Source organism: Podarcis filfolensis (assembly GCF_964270895.1).
Source record: "Podarcis filfolensis genome assembly, chromosome: 6".
In the NCBI taxonomy this organism is placed as follows: Eukaryota; Metazoa; Chordata; class Lepidosauria; order Squamata; family Lacertidae; genus Podarcis; species Podarcis filfolensis.
In genome coordinates, this window is record NC_139609.1 from 71,912,717 (window position 1) to 71,935,249 (window position 22,533).

Here is a 22,533-nt window from a genome sequence, read left to right on the forward strand (position 1 = left end):
TCTCTCCACCCATACCGAGATAAGACTTGGCAAATTATATATGAAATTGGTATACAAGTATTTATGCAGCATAGGAATTTTAAATATCTGAGGCCACTCCCACATACTGAACACACAACATTAAGGTTGAGTTTTTCCTCCTTTATGCTGATGACTTTATAGCTCACTTAGAACATGAGCCTATGCATGACTATTCACAAGTTAGTTCCACTGAGTTCAACAGGGCATATATGCTTAATGTTTCTTTATTAAATATTATAATTATTTTATAAGGTTTTATCCTATACAAACATACATGGCAGTAGGTTACATTTAGCTAAATGAGACTTATTTGCAAATTAATATGACTGGATCAGGCTACATATCTATTAAATTCTGAACATTTGACAATCTGCAACTGGCATTTGATAATTTCTGAAATACTAAAACCATTTCATTAGTGAATAATTTTATTTGTACATAGGTTATCTGCATTATTCTCAGCTATATCTGCATAGCAAAAGCTCACACTACAGACATCAATGGCTTGCTAACATTCTAATACTTGTTTTTCTAAGAGGTTGGATACCTGTTAGTCATAACTCCACAATTATCTTAAGTTGAATGACGATCACGTTATCCACAAAATCATACAACATGGTGCTGATCTGGATTAGATTCTGGGTGAGGTCCTGTTGCCCTTCCTAGATAACAATAAACCTAAAATAATTTTTTCAAGAAGAGGGGAAGAATAATTAACTCTCCACAAGCCTCTATTTCTTAAAAAAAGAAAAGAAAATACATTAGCAAACTATATCTCCTTTCAGCTGTTTGTTGTATGCTATCACACTCTAGCTACTGGTAAACAAACAAGAGAATTGTGGAAAGCATTGAATTTAGACCTGTGAAACTTTGATTTGAATCCATGGGGGTGGATTCATGCCTGCTTGCACAATGGGGCTTTCCCCCCTCTCCTCTCTGTCACATGCCCCTCAAGCTTGGCTAGAGCGGGTGAGCCCCCAGAACAGTGCACAGGGGAGAAGAGGGGGGATTGTTCCATCTGGCAATGCTTGCACAGACAAGATGTTTGCAAAACCTAGGGTTCACATATCTGGAATATTGCAATGTCCGGGCGGAAATTGGTAGAGTTGTTTTTTTCCGATTTTCCTCAGAAATAGCTCAACAACTTTGCCCTCCCAAAAAAGCTCAACAACCTTTTTGAATCCCACCCTATGTTCATGTGCTATCTACTCATTAAACTCCAATATATATAATTTGTTTAAAGAAAGTAAAACCATTTTAGTTTTAGAGTAGAGGAGCAAGATTTCCCTATCCATAATTTCCACACTACAGATTCTCTTCTAGTGGCTTTCCCTATAGTTTCTAAAAAGTACTTGCCTAAAACACACCTGTCAGCTTGGCATATAGCTATAGGAATTTTCAAACAAACCCTCTCACATGTTCAAGAAGTAACAAGGGTATGACTGTAAGCTTTACCACAACTAATATGCTCACTAGCCATACCAACCAGCAGACCCTAGACTTTCTCCATACTAAAGAGAATGTCACTGAATTTGTGATGGGGTACTTCAATACCTCTTATAATAAAATTTCCAACTCCAACAGCTAGACCAACAGGGTCACCAAAACTATGGAACATAAAGTAAGGCATAAAGAAAAGTACATATGATTAGCAATACATGAAACCAAAAGAAACCCTTTTTACTTACCAAGATGAACTTTCAGAGGTTCTTCATTATATGTTGTTTAAAATGGCATTCATTAATCTCAACCTAACAAGCATTTTAGATGATCGTGTCAGCACACTTTGAGTTTAACCCTAAGAAGAAAAACACACACATGTATAATGTTGCTTATGAAAGTAATTTGCACAGTCAGACTACTTGATCAATCTAACCCTCAGACAGGCAGCAGCTCTCCAAGTCCTGCTATCTGAGATGAAAGAGGCCGAATCTGGAATATTAAGCATGCAATGCATCCTATGTATTGCTGAGCTATGGCATCTATCCTTTACAAGCTATTTGTCCAGAAACTGAGTAAAATGTCCCAATTACACGTGAAGTGTAATCTAATATATTTGCCCTTTTTTGGATCCATATAAGGCCAGACGAACACACAAGCAGCTTGACATACCGTATTTTTCCCTCTATAACATGCAGATTTTTTCTCCTAAAAAGTAAGGGGAAATGTCTGTGCGTGTTATTGAGTGAATGTGTGGTCCCTGGAGCTGAATGTCCCAAGTACAGGGCAAAAATCAGGCAAAAATCATATCGCGCCGTCATGGAGGAGAGGAGGCTGCTGCTTTCCTGCATTCTGCCTCAGGGTCTTACTGCCCACCCTCTTCTGTTTCGTTACTGCGTTTGCTCAAACGGAGCAAAGAGCAGGCAAATCCCCTCCCCTCCAGGCAAGCAGAGGGGAAAGCAGAGCGTCCTTCCCTCTAATTCCTCTCCATGCTCCGGTGCTGCTGCTCGCAGGCAGCGGAAAACATGCAGGAGAGAGGGGGGGGGCTGGCTTGGGGGGGCTTTTGCCTTCCTTCCCCCCCCTTTAAACCCCTCTCTTGCATTCTTAGCCAGCTGCTTCTCCGCACACCCCTCTCGTGCTCCTTGTCCCTTCTATGTTTTTCCTTCCCTCCCCACTTAAAACGTGGTTACAAAGCATGGATCCACATGGATCCTCAGGATCTTTGCATTGGGTCACCCCAAATTCACCATCAGATCACATAGCAATGATCTGATGCAAAAACAGGACTGCAATGGTGCAAAAACGTGGTTACAAAGCACGGATCCACATGGATCCTCAGGATCTTTGCATTGGGTCACCCCAGATTCACCATCAGATCACATAGCATGTCCATGGCTACAGCCTGCACCAAAAAAATCACGCACCCACTGTTGCCTGGGGCTGCAATGGTACAAAAATGTGGTTACAAAGCATGGATCCACATGAATCCTCAGGATCTTTGCATTGGGTCACCCCAGATTCACCATCAGATCACATAGCATGTCCATGGCTACAGCCTGCACCAAAAAAATCACGCACCCACTGTTGCCTGGGGCTGCAATGGTGCAAAAACGTGGTTACAAAGCACAGATCGACATGGATTCTCAGGATTTTTGCATTGGGCTACCCCAAACTCACCGTCAAATCACATGTCTGTGACCACAGCATGAAGCACAAAAATGATACATCCACTGTTTCATTCAGATTTTTTTTTCTTGTTTTCCTCCTCTAAAAACTATGTGCGTGTTATGGTCAGGTGCGTGTTATCAAGCGAAAAATACGGTAATTTTATATAAGGTCATTAGTGCCATAAGCATATCAGACTATAATACTTCTGCCAAATACAAAAATAAAATAAAAGGGGTGCCCAAGTTTTCCCATAGGTGTACAGTTCAATCCAAATGGTCCACAACAGATGTCTAACTACCCCTTATCCAAGAAACATTATTCTCCTCCTCTTCGATTTATTATCAGGAAAGCCCAGTTCAGCTTACCAACTTTCCTTTATTAGAAAGGCCTGACAAACATATAGAACTTCTTGCATTCCGTGCCTTTGTATTAAAGTGGTGGTGTGGTCAGACTGGCATTGTGCCCAGCTCAAAGCCACTACAGATGGACTTGGGCCACTGACAGAACCATTGGGTCTGGTCCTATGAGATCCTAAGCTGAAATACATAGCACCTCATAGGTTCAGGCAACCTCCACCATTTATTTTGACAGTGTCAATCTGCTAAGGGGGTCCAATATGATTTCATTTCAAAAGAACTCCAAGCTAACATAAACAGTCTCTCTCTCTCTCTCTCACACACACACACACACACACACAAAACCTATTAGGGTACTTTGGACCTCTGTGACAGAGAATGACCTCTAACCATTCTGTCTCTTTATGAATTCCCAACTATGCCCTAAGACTCTTTCTTCCATGATAGTAAAACAATCCAATATGTCCCATACATGTTAAGTTGGCAACTACAAACAGGAAACAAACAGAGCAGCTTTCTCCTACTATCACTCCCTAACTCTAACGGGCATTCAGAGACAGTATATATCTGGTCCTCCAGATATTGCTGAACTTCAACTCCCATCAGCCTTAGAAAACATGGCCAATTACCAGGGGTGGTGTGAGTTTCATTCAGCAACATACGGAGAGTCAAATGTTCCTGGCACCTGGCATGTAGCCATCAAGACATAAGGAACACAAATGATGTAACTCTAAGCAACATGCATAGAATTTCTAGACAGACTCCCTTCCAAATGCTTACCAGATCTAGATCTGCTTAGCTTCCACAAAACTGCTACAACCTGTGCCTTCACACCAAGGGCTGGGACCAACATAGAATGCTTTCATGCTTATAGTTAACTAGAAGTGGCAGATCCTTAAAAACCTGTCTATATAGCTGTGTTACCTGCCAAAACAGATAGATGTAGGTGAGAATACTGTCTTGAGATTCAGCTCAAATACAGTAATGTTATAACTGCATCTGATTTATTTATTTTTACTTTTCTGCTTTGTAAATATGAAACATTGTTTCATTAGACTGAGAAAACAGTAATGGGCATTGAAACTGTAACACTATTCTTGTCAGTGTTAGAAACTCAGATATACAGTCACAGGAAAAGAAAGCACACCCTCTTTGAATTCTGTGGTTTTACATATCAAGACATAATAATAATAATCTATTCCTTACCAGGTCTTAAAATTGGGCAAATTCAACCTCAAATGAACAACAGCACATGACATCACCCTCATAACTCAAAAATGGGAGGAGATAAAAAAATAAAATGTTGGATTTAAACTTAGTTTTGATTGTTCAATAAGTGCACAAAATTTTAAGAAAATTGGATGACACGAAGTAAAAAAAATCATTAAAAATTTGATCACTTGATATGGAATGACCCAGTAATATAACTGAGGCACCCAGCACTGTTAGTCAGGACTGCTTGATCACACTTCTCCAGTGGTGCAACAGTAAAACTGCTAGCACATTTTCAAAGCTCAGCAGGGTTAAGGATGATTTCAAATTGGATGTCGGATGGCGTGTACTAAATGACTCTCAGAGTCCCATCCAACTCTCTAATTCTATGATTCTATGTGTCTATGTATGGGGGTTGCATTTTAAATAATTAAAAAGGTTTAAAGTAATTTTTAATTAATTAAACTAATAGCCAAAATCTAATGCATGTTGACTTTAACATGTGAATCCCTGCTAAGTCTGAAAATAGTTGTTTTGCCCAATTTTTTGGAGTACATTAATGTATGTACATTAATGTATGTACATTAATGAAGGGACGCAGGTGGCGCTGTGGGTTAAACCACAGAGCCTAGGACTTGCTGATCAGAAGGGTCGGCGGTTCAAATCCCTGTGACGGGGTGAGCTCCCGTTGCTCTGTCCCAGCTCCTGCCCACCTAGCAGTTCGAAAGCACATCAAAGTACAAGTCGATAAATAGGTTCTGCTCCGGCGGGAAGGTAAACGGCGTTTCCGTGTGCTGCTCTGGTTCGCCAGAAGCGGCTTAGTCATGCTGGCCACATGACCTGGAAGCTGTACACCGGCTCCCTTGGCCAATAAAGCGAGATGAGCGCCACAACCCCAGAGTCTGTCATGACTGGACCTAATGGTCAGGGGTCCCTTTACCCTTTACCTTTAATGTATATTAAGTGTTGATATTCAGTGATGTTTGTCTCAAGTTTTGACATGCACAATGTTTGTCTACCATTGTTGACACTTGCTAAATCTTAGACATCCATTGTAACACATGTCACAGTGCCAGACAAGTACATTAAACTTCAGGCTAATTTACTTAACTAGATGCTCATTTTAAGGATACAACAAATAAAAATATTCATGATTTGTTCAGGAGGAGACTTTAAAAGTATCCAGGTCACAAACCATTTACAGTGCTGGATTAAACCCTGTGGAGGCCCCTAGGCACTCAAAATCGGGGGAGGGGGGGTCACACATTATCTCCAATACGTTTCTGTAATTTTCTCTCAAGATCAAATCAATTTTATTTTGATCCATTGTCATGGGGCCCCTAAAAGGAAAGGCCCATAGTCTGGTGCCTACTCTGCCCATTTGGTAATCCTGCACTGACCACGTAGGGCACAGGTGGACAACCTACATCATAGGGGAAATTTGACCAGACACATAGAAAGTAAGAAAAGGAAAGAAAGAAAACTGATAACAGGTAAGTGTGCAGAACATGAGAATGTGGGGGTTGGGAACTGAACAGCCTTAGCTCTAAGGACCAGAACTTGGTGTAGCAAAAGACAAGAAGTCAGTGCATGTCACATTTGTTTTTAGAGACCACAAAGCAAGTCTGGAGCAATAGTAGCAAGATGGAACTGCTGTAATATAAGATGTGGGTGAACAAATGTTTGGTCGAAGATGCAAAAAGTGAAAGGGACAGATCCTTTAGCTATGCAAAGCAGCAACCAGGATTTGGCAAAGACTGCAAAAGGTTAGAGAAAATAAAAAAGACGATAAGTAATCCCACTATGTGTCTAAAATTTCTTTGTTCTAGGATAACAGTAGGGAATTATTGCAAACTGCTTCAGACAGGTTTTTCTACACAAATTAGTACTGTACACAAAAATCCAAGCACTCAACAGGTAGACTGAAACATGCTACACCAACTTTTTCTAAACATGCAAGTGTGGCCAATTACAGCTACACTATATGTATGGAGACGTGGAATCACCCCCAAATGAGCAGTATGAACATTAATGCTTTCCCTATAGGAAAACTTTAATATCTGAAGTGGCCCTACCAGGACCACTTTAGATGTTGTATTAAAGAATGCAAACTAGATCTGTGAGTGACCTATACAGGTGGCACATATTTTACAAGCAAGTTCTCCTTCAGACTCAAGAGAGAAGGAAGAACAGAAGATAGAAAGTTGGTTGCAAAAAGTGATTTGGAATTTCCAACAGACCACAGAGACAACATAAGGAGCGGCATCAATCACTTTTAAAGCCATCTTTTCGCCAGTTGGCTTTTTGTTCTCCTATTAGTATTATTGTTAGTTTATTCCTTGACTAAATTTTACCTTGTTTTGGTATACGGTTTTGTCATACTGTAAACTGCCTCAGGTGAGACCACCACAAAGGTGGGCTATACATTGAAGAAGGTCTTTTCTTTGATATATAAAGTCCTAAATGGTATTGATCCAACATACATGAAAGATCAACTTGTCCCAAACAGACCAAACTAAGAGGTGTTTTCACTGTGGGAGGCCTTGTTAGCATTTCTGTTGCCCTAGAAGACTCAAGGCATGGCAGCACATGGAAGAGACTTCTTTCTAGTGGCCTCCAAGGTCTGGAACTCCCTCTCCCAATGTGTGTCTGGCACCTATTTTGCACACTTTTCAGCACCATGCCAAGGAGCACCTTTTTACCTGAACTTTTGGGGATGGCTGAATCTGTTTTCCTTTTTGTAACTGTTACTCTACTTTTTTTTACTGTGAATTGGTGTTTTATGCTTTTTTGTTTAGATCTTATCATATTTTTTGTTGTAGCCCAGTCCACAATGGGACACATTGTGAAGAATATGTAACATATATGGACAAATTACACAGTGTAATAAATAATATTTGCAAAAAGATGTGTGCATCTGCCAAGCCAAAACAAGGATCCTAGCAGTTTTACTCTTTCTCAGTTCAGCTGCTTGCATAATATGTCATAAGAGTCTCACCTTTTGAACTTTAAAAAACCTCTCATATACAGCAGCAGAGATACAGAATAGCAACAAGGGCATTTAAAATAAATTTATTTGGTATATTTGTATACCACCCTTTAGGCAAACATCTCCCATGATGGTTTACAACAAAATGTTTACAATATAGAAGAGTTACACCCATCATAACAGAACCAGAAAGAAGTCAGGAGTTGGATTAATTCACAGAAATGAAAAAACATTCTGTTGCAAAAATTTAAAACTTAACATATTAGGGAATGTATGAGTGGTGGAATATTTCACAACAAATAAATGGAAAACAGAGACCAGGCTGAGGGAGAAGCACCAACAAAAAGTACTCTGATGCCCAGTCAATTGGTGTACTATGAAAAAAGCACAATGAACAGTACAACACCACACATGACTACTCAGAAGTAAATCCCATGAAATTCAGTGAGTCTTATACCATGTGTGTATAGATTGCAGCCCAATACTTTTTTCGATTAGATTATGAAAAACAAAAACTTGCTCATTAAGAAGATAACTGCTAGATAAAGTACCATATTTTATGTAGAAGACCAAAGGCTGCAATTCACAGTGATTTGTTATTCCAAAATATTTTGCTGTGTAATAAGTTACAATTCTTTTGTTTAAGAGCTAAGGCTACAACTCAGAAAGATAATTGTGTTGGTACATTCTTTTAGCATTTGTAGCCACACAGTTGCATTTCTCCAAGTTCCTACCCACTCACAATTATTTACCAGTGAACGGTAATTTTCAACAATCTCCAGAAGTTTATAGATTCAGCATATTTAAATACTGTATTAAATATTACGCTCTACATTACATACCTGTTACATTTTATCCAATATTGTTTAACATAAATTTGTATTTCCCATTCACTGTTTGACTACAGTTGATGTTATTTTAACTTTGTACACTGCTATGAAATTTTATGTGAACAGTAGCATACACACACACACACACATATATATACTGAAGCACTGTAATACTAAAATATATTCCAACAAAGTCGATCCCTTGTCTGTAAATAATACTACTTTCCACATCATCTTCAATTCACTGGAAACTCCACTTAGAAAGGTTCTTTCAGTTCCCGCTCAAACCCATATATTTTGCGTCTTAACCCACAAAATACATCCAAGTACTTATGTGGGGGAATTGTTTTGTTTTGTTGTAACTATTTATTTGTGTTTTTATCTTGTATTTTTATCTTGTGAACTGCCCTGAGATCTTCAGATTAAGGGCGGTATATAAATATAATAAATAATAATAATGAGCCTCTGCATTAATTAGAGAGAATGAGGGACCCAGTGCCAATAAAACAATTGCTCATATTAAACCAGTTATTTTGCTCAAGTTGTTATTAGGGGTTGTATTTGCACCTATAAGGTAATTTCTTTAGACAAAGAGAAGGCATATCAAATTTAAATGCAAACAAAGTCCAAAGCTAGAATTCTCTTTCCTGTGTTAAATTTGGCAGCCATTTAAGTTACACTTTGCCACCTGCAAAACAACCCTCAAGAGTTAAGACTACAGGAACAAGGGCTGAACAAGCAGAATAATTAGCCAAACTTTAAACCGCCAAAGAATCTCAAACACCCAACAGTCCCAAGCAATTTGCAGAAGTTACCACTATTCACAGGTTACATCATTTGTTATTTCAGTGACATTTCCAGCCAGTAGTGATATGACTGAATTTTCTTGCATTTTAAATGGTAATGTGAGCGCCCTATGACCAAAATAAATGCTTACAATATGCATCACTGATAGTTTTTGATCATTTGTTTTCAAACAAATATATAAACCCAAAGGAGTAAAATGTGCCATTCAAAATATTCTATAAAGAAGGAACCAATAAGCTTTAAAATCAAAAGTGCTGATGTTCTTAGGGTTCTGGGTCCCTTAACTTAGGCCACAGGGTCACCCTCGGACAATGTTCTTTCCCGGGGTTATTCTAGGATAACTTTGCTGTGTGAACAGCCTCTAAGACCAAGTCGTTAAGTGCTACCAATTCCCATACTTAACAGTATACGACATACTCTCCAGTTTTTAAGATTTCAAAAGGTTTCTTGGGATAAGGACCCCTTACTTGGAACATCAGGTAAGAGCCATCATCAAACAGGATACTAAAACTTCCATGGATACACCACATGTTATTTCATATCCATCCTATCATATACGCAGAGCTTATGTGACACCAGCAGGACCATTTGAGATTAGTAATTTTTGTCTACATATCATGTCAAAAAAGTATTGTGGTTCTAATGAGATTTGTTAGCCCCAAAGGGCAGCCCACCTACACACAATGAGCCCATCCATATCAACTTTTTCCATTATCCCGATCAATCCAAGTTATAAACCAGCAGCACAACTCTTTGTCTATCTGATAATTCTGAAATAGACGTCTGTGAATAATTTAGTGAAAAAGTCAGGCTACAGATAAATTATTCAGCCTGGGCTCCTCAGGGCTTTAAGAGAAGCATAAAGCCCGACTACACATACCACTCCGGGCATCTTGAAAAGAGACGAATCCCACCTCAAAGAGCCTGGCACATTTGACAAGCGATTTAAAAACAAAACAATTGCTGGAAATGTAGTTTGGAGGCCCAGTCCTTCTGGACTCAGGGGCGAACCCCTGCTGCCAACTCCACGTGTGCACTACCAATGACCAAGGGAAACCAAACGATGCAAGGGTTTTGTACCAAAAAAACAGGACTGCCTAAGAGATTGGGCGCTGCGAGGCAAAGGGGCGGCCATTGTGTTTTGTCCTGGAGGTCCCCCCACCTTGTGTCTAAACCTGGGCCATTCTCTCGTAGTTAAAGGGCATCTAGTAAGCCGGGGTGGGTGGGTTGCGGGTTGAGAGACTAGGCCCGAGTACGAGGACAACCCCCCCCCCCAACACACACACACTTTCCTCCTCCCAAGTCCGGGCTCAGCCAATACGCTGCTTTTCCTGAAGCACATCCTCCCCCTGTTCCCAAAGACCTGGCACCGTCCGTCACTCGCCCTCGGTAGTGCCAGGCCTCCCCGGTCGCCACGCACGGCCCTTGGGTGGCCCCCGCCCCGCCCCCCCGCTTTCGTCCCGGGCGACCCTGACCAGGCCCGTCCCTCTCAACGGCTGTCACCAGAGCCCCTCCCACAGCCGGGCCCTGCTCCCCTCGCGCCTGCTGGGGCTGCCGGGCAACTGCTCCTCCGCTCGGCCCTCCCGCCCCCCCCCCATACGCAACCCCCCCCGCCGGGAACCCACCCGCTCGGCCCCGCCTCGCACGCACACACCACACGGAATCCGGTCGCGCGCGTTCACCTGGTGGCGCTGCTGCTCCCGCTTAACGCGCCCGCTCCCGGCCCCCGAAAGAAAGCAGCGGCTTCGGGCAACAACGCCGCCACGCTCCTTCCGCCGCCGCCGGTTGCCCTGGCGGGAAAGGAGAAGCGGGCGGGGTGGTGGGGGGCGGAGGCTGAGGGTGGGGAGAGGTCAGCGCGAGTCCGAACCTCCAGGACACCGACCCTCGAGCCCGGCCGCGGCTCCGCCTCCTCCTCTCCTCCTCAGGGAGGCCACGTGACGGCCCGGCTGCGCGCGCGTCGCCTTGGACCGGGAACGCGCCTCCGGTTTGGGCGGCGGCGGCGGGAGCGCGCTGTTCTATTTTTTCCCCCCTCCCGCCTTCTCCTTTCCCTCACCGAGGGAGATGGAGGGGGGGGGGTTCGCGCGCGGCCGTAGTATCTTCTCTCGAGCGGCTCGGTTAACTTTACAAATCTCGGCGGCTCGGAAAAACAGCACAGAAATGGACTTGTTTCTCCTGTCGCGCGCTCTTAAAGCCAACTTCCTTGCTTGCCGCCTCAGAGAGCTAGGAAGCCTCCGTGTAAAAAACGAGGTTCCTCAAAAAGAAAGATACTGAGGAGAGCTTTATCCATCTCCGCTTGCCTCAGTTATGCTACAGTCGTGATTCTCTTCAGGGGATCCATGGCTCAGTCCCCTCGGAGCTGTTGTCTTTCAGGATCCCCCACCCTTGGTTCATCCAATGTAACCCACATTAATCCTAGAGGAAAATTTTGTCACAGGCTATTAAACCGCTTTCTCTGTCTGGCAGTAGTCCAATACATACTTAACATGTGTTGCTGTTGTGTATGCAGCACTATCATGCATACCCTCCAATATTTCTCCCATGACAATAGGGATGTCTTATTCCATTATTATTATTATTATTATTATTATTATTATTATTATTATTATTACTACTACTACTACTACTACTACTACTACTATGGTTGGCTTCCAATATATATAGAAAACATAATAAAACATTTAACATTTAAAAACTTCCCTATACAGGGCTGCCTTCAGATGTTTTCTAAAGGTATGATTACCTACTTATCTCCTTGGCTTGGGGCTCAAGTCCATACTTTCCAACATTTCTCCAATGAAAATAGGGACGTTCTAAGGAAAAGCAGGACATTCCAGGATCAGAAACCAGGGTGGCTTCTGTAAATCTGGGACCGTCCCTGGAAAACAGGGACACTTAGAGGGTCTGCATCATGGGCTCCATGCGTTGTTTATGGGCATCAAGCATTATAGCGTAACAACAATTTTGCCCTGTCATAAGGCGTTTGCTGTTTATATAGTTGCTTGAAATAGAGGAGGCAACAGAAAAGTAGAGGAAGTGGGTGCAAATGGGGAGAACATGTGCAATCAGTACTTGGGAGTAAGCCCCGGTTGAACTCTGCAGAAATCACACCAGCAAACATGCATAAACATGCACAAGGCGAGACAGGCTCCTCTTTTCTGATTCTTCCATAAAATCCCCATCTCAGCAGCCTTTTCCATTCTCATAATCATAGCATGAGGAAACATGAGCCTCTATACAACAGTTCCTGTATAAGCCATCATTTGCTTCCTTCCAACTGGCCGCTATTGGAACCAGTATCCAGGGCTACACCGACCTTGGCTGATCCAGTCATGAGCCAGTGTGGTGTACTGGTTAAAGTGCTGGACTAGGACCTGGTCTCTGCTCAGGCATGAAACCCGCTAGGTGACTTCAGTCCAGTCTTTCAGCCTAACCTACCTCACAGGGTTGTTGTGAGGGTAAAATGTAATTATATAATATGTAATATGGGCTACTGTAATAGAGGGTCAGAGCCGAAAGGGTCCCACTCCCAGTATCTAGTTCCCAGTGTAGATAATCTACCGGGGGACTGAAGCCATTTCTAGTTCCAGCCAAGTTGTGGATTTTAAATCAAATGTGAGCCACCTAGTCCACAGCCATACTACCCTGAACACACCCGATCTCATCTGAACTGTGAGCCACCAGGTAGATTTTTCGGATCAAAAAACAGGCTATGAATATACAAAATAAATATTTAAACAATGGTTCAGACCTTGACATGCATAGGCCTCAACCTGCTTGTTTCTACGCTACATAATATCCTTAGGTGGGTGGTAGGTGGTGATTTTGGAAAACTCTGAAATAAAAAAGGGAATCAGTCTTGATATTGACTCTGCTCTTGGTGGTGATAAGCAGGCCTCATTACCTCACATGCTAAAGTGCTGACTACAACCCAAGTGATTTACTAGTATTAGCCTTGCTCCTGTTCTTATGTGCCAAATGACTGGGACTGGAGTGGCAAAGCTGCAAAACTTGATGACAGAATCAGAACTATAGTATCTTGAATGGTGCAGTTCAAGACCTGCCCTCATGTTCAGCACCTACAGCGTAGAAATAAGGTACAGTGGTACCTCGGGTTAAGTACTTAATTCATTCTGGAGGTGTGTTCTTAACCTGAAGCACCACTTTAGCTAATGGGGCCTCCTGCTGCCGCTGCGCAGCCGCTGTACGATTTCTGTTCTCATCCTGAAGCAAAATTCTTAACCCGAGGTAATATTTATGGGTTAGCAGAGTCTGTAACCTGAAGTGTATGTAACCTGAAGCGTATGTACCCCAAGGTACCACTGTATTTGGAATGTATTCTGTTGCATCCCATTACAGAGATGACCTGTTTTCAATCTTTTCAGACCCAGAATGCACTTTCAACCCAAACATGCATTTGGGGACCTATCTCTTAATCTTTTACCATATATTTGCATGGTGGTAGTGCTCCTGTTGTGACCCACTTTGGATCAGGCCATGACCCACTAGTGGGTCCCGACCCACTGGCTGAACACCAATTTCCTAGATCCACAAGCACAAGGATTCCCGCTTGTGCAATGGATCTTACTCTTACTCTCCTTTCCCCACATGCCCCACGCACCCTCCCCCAATCAAGTCCAAATGGTTGAGGGAACCCTTAGAACATATTTAGTCATCACACACACATAACGCCAATGAATTTTAGTAGCTTAATCATGTGAGCAATGGGTTTCAAAACTATAGCTGTAGGAAGAGAAAAGCTAAAGAGGATGCAATACCTTTGAGCATATAATACAAAAAGAAAAGTGTTTTTATTTCTGCCTTTTTGTTATTGGTGGGAAAATGCATGAACATATTTCTTGTCTGTACAACCAAGGTCACAGTTGTGATAACAATGCATTTTGTGTTACTTGTTTCAAAATAAAAATGATGCTATACAGTAAACATGTCAACTTTACAATTTGTATTCATGAACTCTGTTTTTCAAAGTATACATTGTGTTTTTTTAAAAATCCCTCTTCTTGCAATTTACCTTCTGGTAAAATTAAACTTTACGCATTTTTGTTCCCAGCAGCAAAGTAAGTTTAGGTGGTGCTTCAGACATTTTGCTCAGTGCCTAGAAGATAGGTGGGGGAGTATTTTGCTCTTTACAGTCCACATGTTGATCAATCTAACACTTCACACTACAATTTGCTTAGAAGATAAGACACTAAAACAATATGCAGTCAGTCACAGATTAGAAAAGGAGAGGCCAGTTCTTTAGTTCCCTCCTGCAGTAGGTGATCTAGAAAGGGATCCCTATTGCTGGAACAGAGCTACAGTAGAGTGACTGCACACAACTGAGGACCAGTGTCTGAAAGGATAACATTCACTATTTTATATCTTATATGTGATATCACATCCTTCCCTCCACTGATTAACTTAAATAACTGCCATATCCCAGTGCTATAGTATACACACCATAATGAATTCAGTTTTGAATCCTTGTTTCACCCTTAAGCAGGCACTGAGCAGATCATTAAATACTCCCTCTTCACTTGGGAAAATTGTAGTCTTCTAGATGTTACTGAACTTACAACTCCCATCATTCCTGTCCATTGGCCAACTTAGCTGAGACTGATGAAAGGTGGAGCAGAACATCTGGATGGCCACTTGTTTTGTACCCTTGTTCTAACCACTCCAATTTACAGTGTAGTCCTATGCATGCCTACTCAGAAATAAGCCCCCATTAAATTCAGCGCCCCTTACTGCCAGGTAAATGTATATAAGGAACAAGCATTGACCAAAAATTCAGAAGAACCCCAATCTGATACTTAAGAAAACTGTCCAGTTAGATCCAAAGCACTTTGGAGGTGGCCTGATTCAGTTTGGCTGATTCAGTTTGGAAAGAGTCAGCTTAAGACAAGCCCTGAATCTGTCCAAAGTATTCCACTTCGGTTCAAGATATAGGATTCATCTAAATCATCTGCACACCCCTAGCTTGTATAGGGTTGCAGCTCTGTGAGCTCACCTTGACTTGGGGTCACCAACCCACAGGTGCACAAGTACCAAGTGAGGCCTTCCTCAGCACCCACAGCTTTCTCCCCCCCCCCCCACACACCATCACCTTTCTCTTGTAGGAAAAGAAGGCTGTCTTCTTTTTTTTTTTTTTTTTTTTATAATATATTTATTAAAGTTTTCAAATAAAGCATATATTAGATAAGCACTTATCATTGTCCATTTAACATCTCTCAATTGTAACATGGGACTCCCCCACACCTCCCGCATACACTTACATCATTATTAAATTAGTTTCAAACAAATTATCATTTAATTCATCTTAATTAATAATCTTAATTTGGTTTGACATATAATTCAACCTTAAATCTAATTTAATGGTAGACAATTGTCTGCACTGGCATCCAATTCAGCACTCAGCCAAATTACAATATTTTTGTAAATAAATCTTAAATTTCCTCCAGTCTTCTTCCATCCTTTCTTCTCCCTGGTCTCGAATTCTGCCGGTCATCTCGGCTAATTGCATATAGTCCATCAGTTGCATCTGCCATTCTTCCACAGTGGGTAGCTCCTGAGTTTTCCAGTTCTTGGCAATTAATATTCTTGCTGCTGTTGTTGCGTACAAAAAGAATGTTCTGTCCTCTTTTAACACACTCTGGCCGACAATACCCAGGAGAAAGGCCTCTGATTTCTTAGTGAAGGTGTATTTAAACACCTTTTTTAATTCATTATATATCTTCTCCCAAAAGGCCTTCACTCTAGGGCAGGTCCACCAGAGGTGAAAAAATGTTCCTTCATTTTCCTTACATTTCCAACATTTGCTATCAGACGAATGGTATATTTTAGCCAGTTTAACAGGGGTCATGTACCATCTATACATCATTTTCATCACATTTTCCTTCAACGCATTACATGCAGTGAAGTTCAGCCCAGAGGTCCACAACCTTTCCCAATCTTCAAACATAATATTATACCCAATATCCTGCGCCCATTTTATCATTGTTGATTTTACCATTTCGTCATGTGTGTTCCATTTCAGCAGCAAGTTATACATTCTTGAAAGTACCTTAGTCTTAGGTTCTAACAGTTCAGTTTCTAACTTTGACTTTTCCACTTGGAATCCTAGCTTTTTGTCATTTTTAAACACTTCTTTAATCTGAGCATAGTGTAACCAGTCTCGCACTTTGTCTCTCATCTTTTCTAAACTCTGCAATTTCCAGTTGTCACCATCCTTTTCTATTATCTCCCAATATTTTGGCCAGTTGGCCTCCATATTGGCTCTTTTCCGAGCCTTAGCCTCCAGGGGTGACAGCCACCTCGGAGTTTTATTCTCCAGTAAGTCTTTATATTTTGTCCAGACATTAAAGACTGATTTTCTGACAATATGGTTCTTGAAGGCCTTATTTATCTTAGCTTTATCATACCATAAATATGCATGCCATCCAAACGCATTATTAAAACCTTCCAAATCCAAGACATCCGTATCTTCAAGAAGTAACCAATCTTTTAACCAGCAGAAAGCTGCAGCTTCATAATACAACTTTAAATCTGGCAGGGCAAAGCCCCCTCTTTCTTTCGCATCTGTTAATATTTTAAATTTGATTCTGGGCTTTTTGCCCTGCCAGACAAATTTAGAAATATCTTTCTGCCACTTCCGGAAGCACTCTGTCTTGTCTACAATCTGCAATGTCTGAAACAAAAATAACATTTTTGGCAATACATTCATCTTGATGGCAGCTATTCGGCCTAACAAAGAAAGTTTTAGTCTTGACCAACTATCCAAGTCTCTCTTAATCTCTGACCAACCTTTTTCATAATTATCTTTAAATAAACTCAGATTTTTTGCTGTTATGTTTACCCCTAGGTATTTAACTTTTTTAACCACATTTAGTTCTGTCTCTTTCTGAAGCTGTTCCAACTCAATATCTGTCACGTTTTTCCCCAAAACTTTAGTTTTTTGCTTGTTTAACTTAAATCCTGCCACTCGACCAAAGTTTTGAATCAGTTGTAGTACTCTTTTCAAACTAGACTCCGGCTCCTGTAATGTCAGAACTAGGTCATCTGCAAAAGCTTTAAGTTTATATTGTTTCGCTCCGACCTGAATCCCTTCCACCAACCGGTCCCCCCTAATCATATTCAGGAGCACTTCCAGAACCGAAATAAACAGTAATGGGGAAATCGGGCAGCCTTGTCGTGTACCTTTTTCAATTTTAAACTCTTCTGTAACCACATTGTTAACTATCAGTTTAGCCTTTTGTTCTGAATATATTGCCTCAATCCCGTTCTCAAACCCCCGTCCCACTCCCATTTCTTTTAAATTCCCCTTCATAAATTTCCAAGAAATGTTGTCAAAGGCTTTCTCCGCGTCTATAAAAATTAAAACTGCTTTAGTGTTTATGTTTGTTTGTAAAAGTTCCAATATGTCTATGATGTTCCTTGTGTTAGTAAACATATGTCTGCCCGGGAGAAAGCCTGCCTGGTCTTTATGGATTATCTCACTTAAAACTTTCTTAAATCTTCGTGCCAAAACATCTGCAAATATTTTGTAATCCACATTTAAAAGGGAGATGGGACGGTAATTCTTGAGTTGTGTCTTTTCAGTTTCTGACTTTGGAATCAATGTGATAAATGCTTCTTTCCACGATTCAGGCGCCTTCTTCCCCTCCATTATTTCATTACTGACCTCCAACAAAGGTTGTATCAAATAATCCTTCAATGTCTTGTAGTAGTTAGAGGTCAGTCCATCTGGCCCTGGTGATTTGCCCTGTTTCAGACTCAGGATGGCCTGTTCAATCTCTTGTCGTGTTATTTTGCCATTTAAAATTGTTCTATTTTCTTCTGACAGCTTTGCTAATCCATTTCTCTCCAAAAATTGTGTAATCTCTATTTCATCTTGTGGCCCTTGAGTATATAACTTTTTAAAATACCTCTGGAAGCACTTTCTAATCTCTCCCGGGTTCTGAATGTTCCTTCCTTCAACCTCTAAGTTTGTTACTGTATTTAATCTTTGTCTCCTTTTCAACTGCCAAGCTAGCAGTTTCCCACATTTATTTGCCGATTCAAAAGTTTTTTGTTTCATTGTTTTAATCTTCCATTCTATTTCCTGATTTATCAGCTTGGAATATTGCGCCTGATAAAGTTTAATTTCTCTCAGAATCGGTTGGGACTTCGGGTTAGATCTTAACTTCTTCTCCAACTCTTTGATACTTTCCAGAATTTTATCTTTCTTTTCATTTTGCAGTCTTTTCTTTAAGGAATTCTGTTGAATCAAGAACCCTCTCATCACAGCTTTACTTGCATCCCAGATAGTTCTTTTTTCCACCGTAGTGTTCAAATTAATCTCAAAATAGTCCTTTAAGGTTTTTTGGGCCTTCTTTACAATTCTTTGATCTCTAAACAGGCCATCATTCATCTTCCATCTAAAGGAGCCGATTGGGATCAATGTCATATCCATTCTCAAGGCGTTATGGTCGGAGCATGTTTTGGGGCAGATTTCCACCTTCCTCACCTTAGGTGCCAGACTTCTAGTTATCCATATTTGGTCGATTCGTGTCCAAGTCAGTTGAGCTTCAGAAAAGAATGTTCCTTCTCTTCCCAGGGGGTTTCTAACTCTCCAGATGTCAACCCAGTCCATATTGTCAGTCATTTCAAAAAAGGTCTTAGGTAGTCTTCCCTCTTTAGTAATGTTCTGGTTCTGTGACTTATCCATATTTGTTGATACGACCCCGTTCATGTCCCCCATCATGATGACGTTGTTGTAATCCAGATAATCCAGCATGATCTCGTGCAACTTCTTATAAAAATCCGATTTTCCTTCATTTGGAGCATAAATTCCTAATATCAAAATTTTTTCTCCTTGATACTGTACTTCTATTGCGAGGATTCTTCCACTTTCATCTTTAAAAAGAAATTTTGGTAAAAGGCTCTCTTTTGCATAGATCACTACACCTCTCTTTTTAACTGTATCCGATGATATAAATTCTTGACCAAGCCTTTTATTTATTAACACCTTTCTATGGAGCCTAATCACATGTGTTTCTTGTAAGCATATAATGTCCAATTGTTCCTTTTTTAGAATATGAAAAATTTTAGACCTTTTTTCGGGACTGTTACAGCCATTTATGTTCCAACTCAAAAGCTGCAGAGACATCCTGGATAGATCTGGTTATTCTTTCTGGGGTGGTACCTTGTTCTCCGGTCCTTGAGGATCCGAGGGGGCGGGCTCCCCTGGAAGTTCTGGCGCTGGCAATCCAAGTCCTTTGTGGAGGTCTTCTCCGTGTGCTCCCAAAAACTTGTCTCTATCTTCCACCGTTTTGATTTTGATCTTTCTCCCTCTGTAGGTAAAGGATAATCCTTGTGGAAACTCCCACCTGAAGATAATTGCGTTGCTTCTCAACAGTCTTGCCAATTCCGTGTAGTTAGATCTAAGGTCCAGCAACTGCTTAGGAATGTCCTTGTAGATTTCAATTCTCTTGCCCAAAATGTCTAGTGACTTTTCGTAGTGCAGGCCCAAAATCTTGTCCCTTTCCTCCTTTGATCTCAGTGTTATCAAACAATCTCTGGGCTTCTCTGTCCTTCTGACTCTGCCAAGCCTGAAAGCAGATACAATTTTAAAGTCTTTTTCCTCTAACTTCCAAAACTTGGCAAATTCCTTAGTTAGAAATTCAATAAAATTATCTTCTTCCACCTCTGGTATTGACCGTATCCTCAAGTTGGTCTCCCTGTTTCGCAGTTCTGTCATCAAAAAGTAAATCTGATGTTCTCCAACTTGTTTGCTGAGTGGTCTTACTTCTTTCTCAAGTTCTTCCAATCTTTGACTAGTATCTTCAGCCAGTTTACGATTTTCACCTACAGCCTCCTTTAATTCTCCAATAGACTGGGCATTCTGTGCAACTTGTCCAGTCAGCTTATTCAAGCTTTCTGTGTTCTGTTCAATTTTAGCTGTATGCAAATCAGCCTTCTTGTCCAGAGCCTCCAGTTTCTCCAAAATTTTCTCCAAGACAGAGCTACTTGTCCCTGAAGCCATATCTCCCAGGTGCAGCTCCTCTGTCTCACCCTCCCCTGCCTGTATTAGGGAGGCCGCCTCTATGTCTGGAGGCAAAGTGGAAGGCAAGGCCGGCACAGAAGATCTACGCTGTGAGGCTGCAGATAAAGTTAGAGTTGTTTGTTTAGTCCTTCCTCTTCTCCTTGCGCCACTCATTCCAAAGTTATCTGTAATCCAAGGTCAATCCAAGTTGTTCCCATGAGAAAGCAGAGTCCCAGATGCAATAGTCAAACAGAGGCCGGGAAAGGGAAAGTAAAACAAAGTCACTGCTGTAAGTCCAAAATCCTCTAGAGGGAGCTTAATACGTCTTCAGGGAAAAGATCAAATCCAAGTTAAACTTATAAATTTAAATCCATGTCTATCGCCTCCACAATGTATTATTTTTAGCAGAGTAAAACTTAAAGCAGAACAGTGTTTCTTACAGTGCCTTGACTGCAACAGTTTCAAAGTATCCAGTTCCAACTCAGAATGTTTCAAAATCTGAATTCAATGTATCCAAAGTTGCAGACTGGTGCTCATCCAGGCAGCTCCAGCACCAGAGATTCTTATTTATTTTATAATCCACTGGTGCCACAGAAGAAGGATATCAGTGCACCCCGAATATAACCAGCAAAAGTCAATAGCTCAAAGTCTTTCACTCAGAAAACTGCTTTAACAGGGTGCCAGCATTTAGTTAACGCATAACTTTTTGTCTCCACTCCTCCTGCTCTTTGCTTAAAGTTCAGTATAGCGGGAGATGGGCTTCCTGCTTATCCTCACTCCGTTTTCAGCCAAATTTCAACTTTTTTAAAAAAGTTTTAAAAGTTTCATAAAGTTCTCAAAAAGTTTCAGAAAGTTGACAAAAGTTTCAGAAAGTTTTCAATGTCCAAATTTACTCACGGGTTGTAGTTTCCAAAGTTCAGAAAAGTTGCAGGAAGAAAGGACAGCGCTGACCGGCAACAGCAATGCGGCTTCACTTCGCTGTTTGCGCAACGACCCACAGCGCCGCTACCCCCTCCGCGATCCGGAGCCCCTTACGGGGTCCCTTCAACGTTTTGGGGGCTGCTTCTGGCGCCCGCCGGGTCCCGAGACCACAGGCTTCTGCCACCTGTGGTTTTCCTGAGTGGGTCTCCGCTTCGCCGTAGCGGACGACCCGTTTACAGCGGAGCTCCCTTCTCCTTACTCGGAGAAGGCAGCCATTACCGGTCGCGCCGCCTCCGGAAGTCAAGAAGGCTGTCTTCAAACCTAATTTGGATGCAGGGGTGATGACAGCATTTGGAGGTGCCACAGCTACAAGAGAAGGCTCCTTTCAAGTCTAATTCAATGAAGGAAAGTGATTGTCACAGCTGGGAAGGGGAGAGTTAACACGGGGAACCATGTTTGGCCAGAAAGCTGGATCAGATTGGCCCAAACCTCCATGGGCCACATTTGACAGGTGGGCAGAGATACCAATCTGATGTCATAGGATGTCAGGTAGATCCAAGCCCAGCAGAAAGCAGCTCAGCTTGCATTTGGTACCAAATTTAGTGCCGAATGCAAACTGTGCTTGCAAACAATTGAAATGCATTCTAAGGCTATGATTGCTCCTTTGCAAGCACAGCTCATCCCACTTTCTGAACCTTTATAGTGGTATGGTAAACCTCTGTGTGAGTGTAAGTGTGTGTGTCAGAATGTACATGTGCACTGTGTGCTGTATGTTGCCTCCTCAAAGCAAAAATATGGATATATCCCTTCAGTTCATCTTATTTTCCCTCGCTGCAGAAATCCACACAAGTGTTAACACTTATATGTGGAAATAGCTCTAAGGGATCCATTGTAAAACTTCTGACTAATAATCTTCTGTGGCTTTGTATTCATGGACAAGTTTCTAATTTTTCTCTTCTTAGCCCCCTAAAATCCACTTCTGTTCCCATGAGGAAGAACAAATATGCCAGTTGCTCATTCCAGTTTAATAAGAGATTTAACAAAATGTCTTGTCATTAGGACAGGCAAGTGTATGTGGAGGAAGGATCCCTATATCAGGGATCTCTAAAAATCTGTACAAAATCAGTTTCTGTGTACTCTATGCACTAAGATGCACTGAACCTTGCTCTCCTGATATTGGAGGCTTGGCCCTCAGTTTTGCCCTCACCAGACAGCTGTTCCCAAATGGAGCCCTACCCTTTCCCTGAAGAAAAGTGAACAACACTCAGG

General features: G+C 41.5%; 1 protein-coding gene across 12 annotated transcripts in view; it reads right to left on the minus strand.

The window, feature by feature from the left end:
* The window catches only part of NCOA6 (nuclear receptor coactivator 6), a 39,000-nt gene extending 27,718 nt beyond the window's left edge, over positions 1-11,282 (minus strand). Inside the window, exons 1-5 of one of the 12 annotated variants that reach the window (XM_083618276.1) lie at positions 10,238-10,818; positions 7,052-7,260; positions 4,266-4,409; positions 1,710-1,819; positions 569-699 (exon numbers count right to left, since the gene is read on the minus strand). The gene's annotated coding sequence lies outside the window, so the exon portion shown is untranslated. Of the gene's footprint in view, positions 1-568; positions 700-1,709; positions 1,820-4,265; positions 4,410-7,051; positions 8,982-10,237; positions 10,819-11,005 lie in introns of those variants that run through there. The other 11 variants (XM_083618278.1, XM_083618280.1, XM_083618279.1 and 8 more) reach the window with 11 other exon arrangements.
* Positions 11,283-22,533: the final 11,251 nt, after the last annotated feature.